Source organism: Papaver somniferum, chromosome 2 (genome assembly GCF_003573695.1).
Source record: "Papaver somniferum cultivar HN1 chromosome 2, ASM357369v1, whole genome shotgun sequence".
Classification (NCBI taxonomy): Eukaryota; Viridiplantae; Streptophyta; class Magnoliopsida; order Ranunculales; family Papaveraceae; genus Papaver; species Papaver somniferum.
In genome coordinates this window covers 181,344,859-181,360,151 of record NC_039359.1, presented here as the reverse complement: position 1 = coordinate 181,360,151, position 15,293 = coordinate 181,344,859, and positions in this window count along the sequence as shown.

Below are 15,293 nucleotides of genomic sequence, written 5' to 3'. Positions count from 1 at the left end.
CTGAATTTTGCTGTCGAGCTGTTTTCACATCCCGAACGAGCTCAAACCTAAATATTTTTGCGTATGGGGATAGGAAATGCTTTTCCGTTTAGAATGGAGGGGCGGACCATTAAAATCCGAGTTCGTACAAGAATTCTACAACGATTCTAGTAAGGGGCGCTAATTAGGGTTGTGGCATGCTAAAGTCTGAAGCAAGTTGTTACCTTCCCTAAGCCAGATGTCACCTTCCCAAGGAGCTGAAGCAAGTTGTTATCTTCCCAAAGCCATTCATCACCTGCGCAGGGAACTCAAGCAAGTTGTTATCTTCCCAAAGAAAGTCGTCATCTCCCCACGGAATTAAAGCAAGCTGCCATCATTCCACGGGCCCGCAATTCTTCCTGAATTTTACTGTCGAGCTGTTTCCACCTCCCGAACAATCTTAAAACCTAAATATTCTCGAGTGGAGAGATAGGAAGTTCTTTTCCATTCAGAATGGAGGGGAGGACCGTCAAAATTCGAGTTCGTACGAGAATTCTACAACGATTCTAGTAAGGAGCGCTAATTAGGGTTTCGGCATGCCAAACCCTAATTTAGACAAAGTTGTCAGGCGCCATCACCACCATTTGATAGCCGAAGTTCCAGCCTCATCACCATTTCCACCATTCCAAGTCGACCAATGCTAGCGGCTCCATTCCAAGCCGACTAATGTTGACGGTTCCATTCCAAGCCGACCAATGCTGACGTCTTCATTTTAAGCCGACCAATGCCAACGCTCCATTCCAAGCCGCACAATGCCTGCGGCTCCTATTCCAAGACGACCAACGCCAGCGGCTCCGTTCAAGCCGCATCAACGCCAACAACTCGCTAAGCTAGCACCTTCGCGTTCCCTAGCCAAGCCAAAATGACGCGTGACCAATCCAAGCCGACAGTCTGCATCTCAACCAGCAACCGCCTCTACCATTTCACGGTCTAACCAGCAACACCATGAGTAGAATTTACGCAAGGCCGCCAACACGAGAATCACTAACTCTCCTTACCTCTCGAAAAGGTTAGTCAGATCTTCCTGACCATCTTTCCGTGACTTGCCATTTCGATTTTTTTCCTGGCCTGTCACCATCTTATGCTTACCTCGCAACAGTGCTCCTGTTCCGAGCTAAGCAGGGGACTTAATGTTGATGGTGGATTTTAGCTTAGGATTAAAATCGTAAAACTGTACAACTGACATGACGTCACTTTCACAATTAGCACATTAATTGAATCGATCAGCATGCCTGCGTAAGAATTACCAGGGTACCTTTTTTTATGTGCCATGTTCCACGGCAGAACCCTTAACATTGACTGACATCATCTATGCCAAACCCTAATTCTTATGCTACCGCGCCAAGGCATGCCAACCATGCCATCCGCACCGCTGTGCCAATGGAAAACCCTGCCAGCCACATATCCGCACCAAGGCATGCCAACCATGCCAGCCGCACCACTGTTCCAATGGAAAACCATGCCTGCCACATCTCCGCGCCAAGGCATGCCAACCATGCCAGCCGCACCACTGTGCCAATGGCAAACCATGCCAGCCACATCTCCCCGCCAAGGAATGCCAACCATGTCAGTCGCACCACTGTGCCAATGGAAAACCATGTCAGCCACGTCTACCGCGCCAAGGCATGCCAACCATGCTAGCCGCACCATGCGCCAATGGCATGCCAAGCCAACCGCACCTTGCCTTGGACCCAACCATGCTAGCCGCACCATGCGCCAATGGCATGACAAACCCTTGGCCCCACCATGCCAAGCCAACCGCGCCTTGCCTTGGCCCCAACCATGCTAGTCGCACCATGCGCCAATGGCATGCCAAACCCTTGGACCCACCATCCCAAGCCAACCGCACCTTGCCTTGGCCCCACCATGCCAAGCCGTCCGCACCAAACCCTTGGCCCCATTATGCCAAGCCATCCGCGCCATTGGCCTTGGTCCCACCATGCCGGCCTTCCCTATGCGGCTACCAAAACGAAGTCAGACGACGATCAACGGACACCCTTCCATCCTATATTCAAATCCTAGACGTCCAAGGTTGCCAAACAATGCGTGGTAACCTTTGGCCCAAAACTCTATATTTGGCCACGCCAAACCGCGTCAAGGCATGCCATGCCACATGTGCCAATGGCATGCAAACCACCTTTCCGTGCCATACCATGAAGGCCTTCCCCATGCGGCTACCAAAACTAGGCGTGCGACGATCAACGACCACCTTTCCATCCTAGATGCAAATCCTAGCAGTACAAGGTCTCCAAACAACGCATGGTAAGCTTTGGCCCAAAACCCTAGTTTGGCCACAAAAAACCGCGCCAAGGCATGCCATGCCACATGTGTCAATGGCATGCCAACCACACCTTTCCACGCCATACCGCGCCAAGGAATGCCATGTCACATGTGCCAATGGCATGCCAACCACCTTGCGGCGCCATACCATGCTGGCCTTCCCCATGCGGCTACCAAAACGAAGGCGTGCGACGATCAATGACCACCCTTCTATCCTGGATACAAATCCTAGCCGTCCAAGGTCGCCAAACAACTCATGGTAACCTTTGGACCAAAACCCTAGTTTTGGCCACGCCAAACCGCGCCAAGGCATTTTATGCCACATGTGCCAATGTCATGCCAACCACCTTGCCACGCTATACCATGCCGGCCTTCCCTATGCGGCTACCAAAACGAAGGCGTGCGACGATCAAAGGCCACCCTTCCATCCTAGATGCAAATCCTAGCCGTCCAAGGTCGCCAAACAACGCATGGTAACCTTTGGCCCAAAACCCTAGTTTTGGCCACGCCAAACCGCGCCAAGAAATGTCATGCCATATGTGCCAATGGCATGACAACCACCTTGCCACGTCGTACCATGCTGGCCTTCCCTATGAGGCTACCAAAACGAAGGCCTGCAACAATCAACGACCACTTTTTCATTTAAGATGCATATCTTAGCCGTCCAAGGTTACCAGCTAACACATGGCAACCTTTGGCCCTAGTTTGGTCGCGCCTAAACAAAACCAAAACCCTAACTTTTGGCCGCGCCTAGACTGGGCCATATTAAAGCCATACTGATCATACTTCCACGCCACTGGCTACCAAACGAAAGGTTGCAATAATCAATGGCTACCTTCCCCTTAAGATGCAAAATCTCGACCGTTGAAGGTCACCACCGAGCTGGCAAGTCTCCCAAGCTCAACTTTCCAGATAATAACAACATGCTACATGTTTTTCATGAAAACACTCGAGACATCAACACATGTCACAAACTGGGGGAAGCTCATTGGGTATTGGTTTGGCGGTTTACAGCGTGCGTCGTACACTACGCTCGTTATAAGAAAGTGTCATAAGGATGAGGCGTCTAGTAAATACAGGGAGTAATGGTGAAATGCTTTCTTTTATGGAACATCAATTCCAAGCATTACCGGTTACCACCTCCTCCCATTTACTCACCCGTTTTCCATTTCTTAATGAGACCAGAGTACGTTTCACTTCGACTTGTATAAATAGGAATTACCTATTTCCACCGAATAACAAGTTCTGGTCAGGAGCATACAACACTCAGAAAACGTTTGCTAGCTTTCCCATCTGTTAGCTTGCCACTTTCTGATACAAGTCACAAAACAACTACTCTTCCAAAAATCAACTATTCTGGTCTCAACAGTCTCTTCGCTTCCCTCCACAAAACCAACCCTTCTCCTCCACTGCTGACCGAAGCAAGTCTGGAATGACAATTTCTTGGTTTAGGTCGGACTTGTACATATTGATCTCTCGAATCTAAAGTACTCCCTTGCAGTACATTGTTTAGGGTTTAGATTTGTTTCTCACCCACATCACACGAAATTACCGAAAACAGCAGAAACTGTTTTCACCCTCAAACACTTGGATAGCATTGGCACCACCAGAACCATGGTTTGGGTGCGGCTAGAACTAAACTGGATTAATGTTGCGGCCATATCTTTAGCATTATTGGTGCCAGCATGAATTGGTGTTATGGTTGTGGATTTGGCAAAGTTGGTATCGGTGCCCAGGCATGGGAGAGGCGATAATGCTGGTGTTGGCAGCATGACCATGGCCTGATGAAGCTGGCACTCGCTTGTTATATGGCCACGACATAAGTGTTTCTAGCATTGACATAGGTTGGTGTTGTGTCCGGCCAAGGCGCTACTGGCGCTAGTTCCCGTGTTGCGGCCACGGTCAGGGTGCTAGCGATGATGCTTTGGTATGATATGGATAATCGTGGAAATAACGAGTGATAGCGCTGGAGAAGTGGTATTGCTAATGCTGGATAAGTGATGCTCCTAGAGATGGAGAAATGATGCTGCTAGCGTAGAAAGGTGATGGTGCTGGCACTTGCCAGTGTTGCGGCCATGGCCTATGCGCTGCTAGTGCTGGCGCTTGCCAGTGTCATCATGATGGCCATGACCTGATTAGGGCTTCTCAATTTCTTGCATGCGATCTAGTGTTGGCATTATGCTTGGCCGAGAATGTATTTATATAACGCATATGGAGCACGTTCGAGGAATTCAGCCGTGGAAGTTCTCCATCTCAAAGTATTCTTTATAATTATGCATTTACACATCATACATTTAATAATGCTTTCATCCAGAAATGGCATAGAATCTCACTCTGAACGCATATAGTTTCTTTCATCAGCCTGTCCTGATTAATACATGTAATCTATACGGACGCGCACGAAATTACAAGAGTTCAATTGAGTGAAGTCCTTAGATTTTTCTGGCGTATACATATATAAAAGAGCTACAGGATTAATGTATCCATCAGATGGATACACATTCTCGATTCTCTTGCGGAATATAATACAGAAATACCAGTCCATAATGTTGATGTCGGGTTAAAAATTTGTTCGTATATATATATTATGCTTCTGCAACAAGGTAAAGTAATAGGTTGGTGTCGTGGCCGTCCAAGGCGCTACTGGCGCTAGTTCCCGTGTTGCGGCCACGGTCAGGGTGCTAGCGATGATGCTTTGGTATGCTATGGATAATCTTGGAAATAACGAGTGATAGCGCTGGAGAAGTGGTATTGTTAATGCTGGAGAAGTGATGCTGCTAGAGATGGAGAAATGATGCTGCTAGCGTAGCAAGGTGATGGTGCTGGCACTTGCCAGTGTGGCGGCTATGGCCTATGCGCTGCTAGTGCTGGCGCTTGCCTGTGTCATCACGATGGCCATGACCTGATTAGGGCTTCTCAATTGCTTGCATGCGATCTAGTGTTGGCATTATGCTTGGACGAGAATGTATTTATATAACGCATATGGAGCACGTTCGAGGAATTCAGCCGTGGAAGTTCTCCATCTCAAAGTATTCTTTACAATTCTGCATTTAGACATCATACATTTAATAATGCTTTCATCCAGAAATGGCATAAAATCTCACTCTGAACGCATATAGTTTCTTTCATTAGCCTGTCCTGATTAATACATGTAATCTATACGGACGCACACGAAATTACAAGAGTTCAACTGGGTGAAGTCCTTAAATTTTGCTGGTGTATACATATATAAAAGAGCTACAGGATTAATGTAGCCATTAGATGGATACACATTCTCGATTCTCTTGCGGAATATAATACAGAAATACGAGTCCATAATGTTGATGTCGGGTTAGAAATTTGTTAGTATATATATATGTATTATGCTTTTGCAGCTAGGTAAGGTGATACTACAATTTATATAAAAAAACACCATCAATAATGGTGATAGGTAAAAACAGAGAAGAAATTATTTTGATGGTGAATCCTCCGTTTTTATATCTCGTTGGTTGCTACAAAATATAAAAATTTGAGAAGAAGACGAGTGAATAAAATTAGGGACGTGGTAAGTCAATGTTACTAAAGTTAGAGTTAAATTAATATTATACGATTTAATTGTCAGAGAGTTAAAAACGTCATTAATTAGTGGATTCAACGTGGATCAACGTAGAGTCCAGGTATTGTCTGCTAAGTTGGAGAAAATGTTAGGCCAAACAACGCTTTTGAAAAAACTGAATTCCTAAATATCAATTAACGTTTTAAGGCATAGTGGGGTATTAATATGCATTGTTCACTACACGAAATCAGGGAATTTATAACGTTGAAAAAATGTTAGTATCAAGATATTGTAATGTCAAAAAAAACGTTGGAAATGTGACGTTATTATTAGTGTTACAATAATTTTTCAACGGTTTATTACGTTACAATAAAAATTTATTAAATAACGGTTTCATCCGTTGGAATAAATACACCAACGGTCATCTAGTCAGCACTGGATTTATCTGATGCCATTTTGTTGTAACAGATAGCCGTTATTGTGTATGTCGTAACGGTTAGATTGTGACAGTTCGGTGTAACAGATATTATAACGGAGTTTTTGTGTGTAACGGTTGAATTATTGCCACCTGTCCTTTTCTTGTAAGAGCTACAACAATGATTGTAATCGTTGTTTAGTTGATTGTAAAAGATAGTATTTAACAGTTATTGTAACGATTCACTACCGTGACAGATCAGTGTAACGGCTACCGTACGACACGTGTCAATTTGCTGTAACGTGTAATGTAACGGCTTCAAACGTTGATGATTGATTGTAACATTTTGCATATAACAGCTTGCTGTAACGATTCGATTCGTAACAGCTAACTGTAACGTTTGCCGTCTGCCACGTGTCTATCGCTTGTAACATATATACTAACGGTTTTAGACGTTGACAATTCATTGTAACAGTAATGAATTTTCCAGGTGTGCGAATTACTAACAAATATTATAACGTTGATTCGACGTTGGTAAAAAAATAACGTTTTTTTACTGTTATAAATAAGCTCCCATAATTGGACCCTATAATGCAATGCAATCCATTTCTGAAGATGCAATACAATTAGTTTCTGAAGCTGCATTGCAATTCATTTCTGAACCTGCAATACTGAATCTGAAACCCATAATTCAATCTCATTCTGCAGTACATACATTCTCATTCTAGCAGCACAAGGAAATCTGGAATTCAATCTCATTCCACAATACATATATTCTCATTCTACCATCATAAGGAATTCATTCATTCAATTATTCTGGAATACATACTCCTCAATCATTCACATATGTAAAGTATATACGAGTATCATCTTTACATTGGAAGAACTGCTTAAGCCTAAAAATACATGGTTCCCTATATGGTTATAATCAAATGAGAAGGGTTGCGTTTTTCAGCAGTTTCTAAATATAAGAAAGTGTTGTTCTGCATTATATATACCTTGGCTGAAAAAAGTTGTTATCCGCCAAAAGAAGTTGCCCATTGAGATCATAGTAGCCTTAACCAGCTCTTGATATCAATTCTAGTATCCTGACAAAACAATAAACGAAACAGAAACCAAAATTAGAAACAGATCTCATAGGAGAGAAAGATTCATTCAGTATTTTGGGAATTTTGTTTTACATGATTCTGCAAACAATAAAATTACACGTAACAATCAAATTGGAAACAATGTTCGCAGGAGAGACAAAGAATCATTCAGTTACATGTGCATTGTCATTCTGGATTCATACATTTTCATTGTTGAATACCATTCAATCATAATAATTTGAACATTAACAACCTAAGTATCAAAAGTTTATATTTATTTGACAGAATTGTAACGGGCAATTCACATACACGGTTCATATGAAAAAGTCTGAAAAGTTGTAGTAAGAGTTTACTCACCATAAGAATTAGAGACGAGAATGTGTTACTTCTCAGTTGTCCTACTTCCACAGCTTCGCAGGACCAACACTGTCTCATATCTTCCAACTTATCTACATGTCCAGGTATTCTTCCACATCAACAGTTCTAATTATATTTCTCTATCAATGTCCTGCAACACAAATACAAGGGCAGGGATAAACTCAATTCAAGAATCTTGATCTTGGTTACAAGTCAATCCCTCGCTTGTACAGTTTTGCAAGGCCAATATGGTCTCACTTGTTCATCATTTGTCCAGCTTCAGGTGTTTGCATCAATTAATCCTCAAAAAGCAAAGAGAATGGTAGCATGAATCAACCAAATATTTCATTTAGAGGAGACCATAATAATGATAAGTAATGCACATAACTTTAGTGTGGTAAGAGTTTACTCACCAACTGGAATTAAGTAGGTTGCTTGTCAGGCTTGCTGCATCATCAATCTCCATAAGGTAAGAATTATTTGTGCCAAGAGAAACAACGCATATGCATCGAGTGTCCAGAAAATTAACAAGTAATATATCTCTATAAATACTCGATGCAGTGAGTTGTTTCTTCTACCATAAAAATGAATATCTTGATCTTTTGTTGTTGTATACCTAACCTGCAACCAAATTTTCATCAATTGAAAGAGACCATAATAATGATAAGTAATACAAGAAACTCTAATGAGTTGTTTTTTCTGGCATAAAAATGAATATCTTGTTCTTTCGTTGTTGTATACTTATTCTACAAGACCTGTTCAAGAAGACGAAATAAAATCATTTGAAGCAACTTCATTTATTCCAGCTCTTGTATAGCCTCGCAGGAACAGACACCAGTCTCTTATCTTGTTCTTCACTTCAGATGGTACTACGACACTAACACATCTCCAACTTCAAGTATTCCGGTCAATGAGTCCTCAGAAAACAAAAAGAGAAACGGTAGTAAGTTAATATTTCAGTCAGGATAAAATAATGACAAGGAAAACTAATTATCATAAGAGTTTAGTCACCAATGGAATTAGAGATGATAACGTATTAGTTGTCAGGTTAGCTGCATCGATCTCCTTCATTTAAAACAAACCTAACGACTAATACGTATCCACTCTGAAAAACCTATGGTGGTAAGTTGCACCTTTTGGCAGGAGTCATGTAAAACATATATTTGAAGAGATCATAATAGGTAAGTAAGCAAACCTGAGATAGAAAAGGAAACATGCACCTTTGCATCAACAGTGTCTCGTATAACGACTATGCAAGCACATCTCTAGGTTCCTCACTGGTCCTGCAAGACTACGTAAGTGGTGGCAAAAATACATTACAATATATGCACTTGTTACCTATGAATTTTTTCCACACTTACACAGCATCAAGTCACATCAAAGAATCCTGGCACAACAAAGGGAAGGGTATTAAGAATCAATCAATTTTCATCAAGGGAAAGAGACCTTAATAATAATAAGTAATGCAAGAAACTCTAATGGGTAAAGAGTTTACTCACCAACTGGAATTAAAGAGGTTAGTTGTCAGGTTTGCGGTATCAATCTCTTAATAAGGTGAGCCTGAGTTGTGCCAAAATAAACAACACACTTACACAGAGTTCACGGAAAATTAAGATACACGGTAATATGTTTTCTCTACGTGAACTCTCTGTGGTGAGTTGTTTGTTCTGGCATAAAAATGAATATCTTGTTCTTTTGTTGTTGTATACTTATCCTACAAGACCTGTTCAAGAAGTCGGAATAAAATTATTTAAAACAACTTCATTTATTCCATCTCTTTTATAGCCTCGCAGGAACAGACAACAGTCTCTTATCTTGTTCTTCACTTCAGATGGTACCGTGATACTAACACATCTCCAACTTCAAGTCTTCCGGTCAATGAGTCCTCAGAAAACAAAAAGAGAACGGTAGTAAGTGAGTATTTCAGTCAGGATAAAATAATGACAAGGAAAACTAATTATCATAAGAGTTTAGTCACCAATGGAATTAGAGAGGAGAACGTATTAGTTGTCAGGTTAGCTGCATCGATCTCCTTCATTTACAACAAACCTAACGACTAATACGTATCCACTCTGAAAACCTATGGTGGTAAGTTGCACCTGTTGGCAGGAGTCATGTAAAACATATATTTGAAGAGATCATAATAGGTAAGTAAAAAACCTGAGATAGAAAAGGAAACATGCACCTTCGAATCAACAGTGTCTCATATAACGACTATGCAAGCACATCTCTAGGTTCCTCGCTGATCCTGCAAGGCTACGTAAGTGGTGGCAAAAATACATAACAAGATATGCACTTGTTACCTATGAATTTTTGCCACACTTACACAGCTTCAGGTCGCATCAAAGAATCCTGGCAAAACAAAGGGAAGGGTATTAAGAATCAATCAATTTTCATCAAGGGAAAGAGACTTTAATAATAATAAGTAATGCAAGAAACTCTAATGTGCAAAGAGTTTACTCACCAAATGGAATTAAAGAGGTTAGTTTTCAGGTTTGCAACATCGATCTCTCAATAAGGTGAGCCTGAGTTGTGCCAAAATAAAGAACACGCTTACACAGAGTTCACGGAAAATTAAGATACACGGTAATATGTTTTCTCTACGTGAACTCTCTGTGGTGAGTTGTTTGTTCTGGCATAAAAATGAATATCTTATTCTTTCGTTATTGTATACTTATCCTAAAATACATGTTCAAAAAGTCGGAATAAAATCATTTGAAGCAACTTCATTTATTCCAGCTCTTGCAGGAATAGACAACAATATCTTATCTTGTTCTTCACTTCAGATGGTACCGCGACACTAACACATCTCCAACTTCAAGTCTTCCGGTCAATGAGTCCTCAGAAAACAAAAAGAGAATGGTAGTAAATGAGGATTTCAGTCAGAATAAAATAATGACAAGGAAAACTAATTATCATAAGAGTTTAGTCACTAATAGAATTAGAGAGGAAAACGTATTAGTTGTCAGATTAGCTGCATCGATCTCCTTCATTTATAGAAAACCTAACGACTAATACGTATCCACTCTGAAAAATCTATGGTGATAAGTTGCACCTGTTGGCAGGAGTCATGTGAAGAGGTCATAATAGGTAAGTAAACAAACCTGAGATAGAAATAGAAACCTGCACCTTCGCATCAACAGTGTCTCATATAAGGGCTATGCAAGCACATCTCTAGGTTTCTCACTGGTCCTGCAAGGCTATGTAAGTGGTGGCAAAATACACTACAAGATATGCACTTGTTACCTATGAATTTTTGCCACACTTACACAGCTTCAGGTTGCATCAAAGAATCCTGGCAAAACAAAGGGAAGGGTATTAAGAATCAATCAATTTTCATCAAGGGAAAAAGACCTTAATAATAATAAGTAATGCAAGAAACTCTAATGTGTAAAGAGTTAACTCACCAACTGGAATTAAAGAGGTTACTCGTCAGGTTTGCGGCATCAATCTCAATAAGGTGAGCCTGAGTTGTGCCAAAATAAACAACACACTTACATAGAGTTCACGAAAAATTAAGATACACGGTAATATGTTTTATCTACGTGAACTCTCTGTGGTGAGTTGTTTGTTCTGGCATAAAAAATGAATATCTTGTTCTTTCGTTATTGTATACCTATCCTACCAGACCTGTTCAAGATCTCGAAATAAAATCACATGAAGGACTTTATTTATTCAAGATCTTGAACAGCCTTGCAGGAACAACCAACAGTTTCATATCTTGTTCTTCACTTCAGGTGGTACTGCGACACTAACACATCTCCAACTGCAAATTTTTTATTAAGTTAGTGTATCAACCAAGAAAAACTAATGATAACAAGAGAAACTAATTACTATACGAGTTTACCCACCAATGAAATTAGAGTGGAGATGAGTCAGTTGGTAGGTTTGATGCATTGATCTCCTTCATTTACAACAAACCTAACAACTAATACATCTCCACTCCGTAAACTGTATGGTGGTAATTAAGTTGCATCTTTTGTCAGGAATCATGTAAAAAACATACTTGAAGAGATCATAATAGGTAAAAAACAAACCTTAAGGAAACATGTAGAAGCCTCTTGTTCACTCTCCAACTGGAATTAATGAGGTTACTTGTCTAGTTTGCTGCATCCATCTCTATAAAGGGATCATGATTTGTGCCAAAAGAAACAACCCACATGCACAAAGTCTTCAAAACAGTTGACAAATAATATATATGTTTTGTCTCCGAAAATTCTGTGAAAAAACAGGGGTACAACAACCACATCCAATATTTCGCTTAGCAATCTGTATGGACTAACTCCAATATACTTTCAAGAGAATCAACTAGACTCAATCTTAATAAAGTATATCAAAGAGTTATATCTCTCTTTCTCGATTCAATTCTTACTCAAGCAAATAGAAATCTGCGAGTCTAATTGAATACAAGAGAAATCACTTGAACGGTACCAAAGACCAATATTCAAGTATCAATCAATGTAAATCAATAACCAAAGGTTGGATATTCTAATTGATTGATTCAAACGCACAACCTGTGATATTTCAATTATATAAAAAAATATAATGCGTAATAGAAATAACACAGACACCAGAATTTTGTTAACCAGGAAACGCAAATGCAGAAAAACCCCGGGACCTAGTCCAGATTGAACGCACACTGTATTAAGCCGTTACAGACACTAGCCTACTACAAACTAACTTCGGTCTGGACTGTAGTTGAATCCCAATCAATCTCACACTGATCCAAGGTACAGTTATCCTCCTTACGTCTTTGATCCCAGTAGGATACTACGCACTTGATTCCCTTAGCTGATCTCACCCACAAGTAAGAGTTGTTACGACCCAAAGTCGAAGAATTTAATAAACAAATTTGTATCACACAGAAAAGTCTACGGTAATAGATAAATCTGTCTCCCACAGAAATACCTACGAGTTTTATTCCGTCTATCGATAAATCAAGGTGAACAGGAACCAATTGATAAATCAAATTTTAATTCCCGAAGAACAACTCAGTATTATCAATCACCTCACAATAATCTTAATCGACGCGGCGACAGAAGATATTGTGGAATCACAAACGATGAGACGAAGATGTTTGTGATTACTTTTATATCTTGCCTATCGGAGATATCAATCTCAAGCCAATCTTTGCGATTGTACTCGTACGATAGAAACATCAAGATCAGATCATACAACTACGAGAAAGTAGTATCGGTGTGGCTTCACAATCCCAATGAAGTCTTTAAGTCGTTAACCTGGTTTTCAAGAAGAAACCTAAGGTTAAAGGAGAATCAACTCTAGCTAATACAACTAGTATCAGACAGGAGGTGTGGGGATTAGGTTTCCCAGTTGTTAGAGTTCTCTCTTATATAGTCTTTCAAACAAGGGTTTGCAATCAATGTTAGCTTAGTAACGAAGCATTCAATATTCACCGTTAGATGAAAACCTGATTACATTCAAGATAATATCTTTCAACCGTTGGATCGAAAACTTAGCTTGTTACACACAAATGAAATGCACGATTTTAGGTTTGTGTAACCATACCCAAACATGTACGTTTGTTGGTTCAACAATAGTTAACCAAATGGTTAGCCATATGAGCACTTTCATATCAACCATATTTTCTTCACCATAACTAGTTCAAATGACTCAAATGAACTAGTTAGAGAGTTGTTCGATTGCTTAGATCTTATAGAAGTATACAAGACACAATCGAAGCAAAAACGATTTGATTCACTCGAATTGATTCATGAACTTTATATCCACGGTTTGAAAACTTGCATTCCTTAGTTTATATAAGTATAAGTTCATAAATAATCGTCTTTAGAAATAACCAACTCAAGTACGCAGACTAGGTTCGCGGACTTAAGTTCCCGGAATAAGTTCACAAACTCCAACAGATTTTTTCGGGATGAGAACTTCCATCATTTCGCGGATTCTTTTTTCCGGTTTTCCTGATCAACAAAGTACGCATACTTTGGTTCAAGGAATAAAGACTTATACATATATGTGTTGCCACACAATGCTTATATCTAACATTGGTTATATATTCTAAACTCTCATTTCAATGATTGAAACATTCTTAGAGGACGTTATATAGTTGTTATTCACAAACCATTTTTCGTCAAAGCCATTTTCAAAGTGATTGAAACATAACATGACTTTCCTCACTAGGTAAAGATGAACTTGGCCAAAGCGAAAGCTTACCAACACATATTTCGATAAATAGATAGGCGAGATAAACTCGGCTCGAAATAACAAATGTGTATAAACGACTTTTGTCTCAAGATAGGAGATAGAGTAGATATACTTTTGAGTGATAGATAAGTTCAAGTCTCCACATACCTTTTAGTCGATGAAGTTTCACCAGTTCCTTGAGTAGTTCTTCGTCCTGTATGATGATCTCCATGGAGTTCCTGAGCTCAACTACACTTTCTATCCTAGTCCGAGACTTAGCTATAGTATACTAGAAATCAAGACTTATAGTTTTGGTCACTAACTTTGACAAACATGCTTGAGATAGCAACGCATGCGAGTTCGACCGAGTAGTGCTCTCACAATCTCCCTCTTTGTCAATTTTAATGACAAAACTATTAATACATATGGAATACAAAACTAAATAAATAAACTTTGGTAGCTCATATTCCACATGCCTAATCTTCAAAATTACTCGAAATCTTCGTCGCTTCCAAGTACTCCAATGATTCCAAAAGTTGTAAGTTTAGCATCATCGTTGTTGAAAAATCCGTAGCTATAACACTGAGAAAAAAAAATTCTCGATCATTGTTATACAGTGTCATAGTATCACTGTGCAGCATCAAAGTTCAATTGTATCACAACTTCGACAACAATAATATGGTGATATGTATCACCCCTCTTTAGTCAATACTCCATCTCACATGGAAACCACTCCCCCTTACATAATGATCCGAAAAACATATGTATTTGTAGTGTGAACTACATATTAATTCTCCCCCTTTTTGTCAATAAAATTGGCAAAGGTATAAGAACGGGATCCTAATGAAAATTTCCATATAGACATTTCATGACCAAAAGTAAGCACATATCAACTTATTTAGATGCAATCATATATCCGAAGTTAAATGCTTTCATCAAGGAGTTTATAAAGATACAAGATAATCCCTATAATATTCCACAGCCGCACTCCCCACGAAGATTTGGCAATTAAGCACAAGTTCAATTAAGAACTCTCCCCCATAAGATGTCATTCCCGAAAGAAAAACAAGAGCGACCTTGATTTCAAAAGAAAAGAAGGATTTCTTTGGACATAACAAATCACATACGAATATGAATTTGAATCCAAAAATACTCGATTAGATTAACCACAAGAAAACTCATAATTAATCTAATCGGAAATATACAACCAAATTAACCACAAAAAGTGATAAATTTAATTGGTCATGCTCGACATAAGAGAACTTACGGAGCCTCACAGTATATACATAAAAATGTGGATCAGGGAAGATCAATACTACGGAATATACAAAGATTTATTCTATCTTCATCACTATTTGCACAATGACATACAATAGACATAATCTTTGTAAACAAAAGTTCATCCTATCTTCCATCAATAAATGACATAATAGGCTTAACT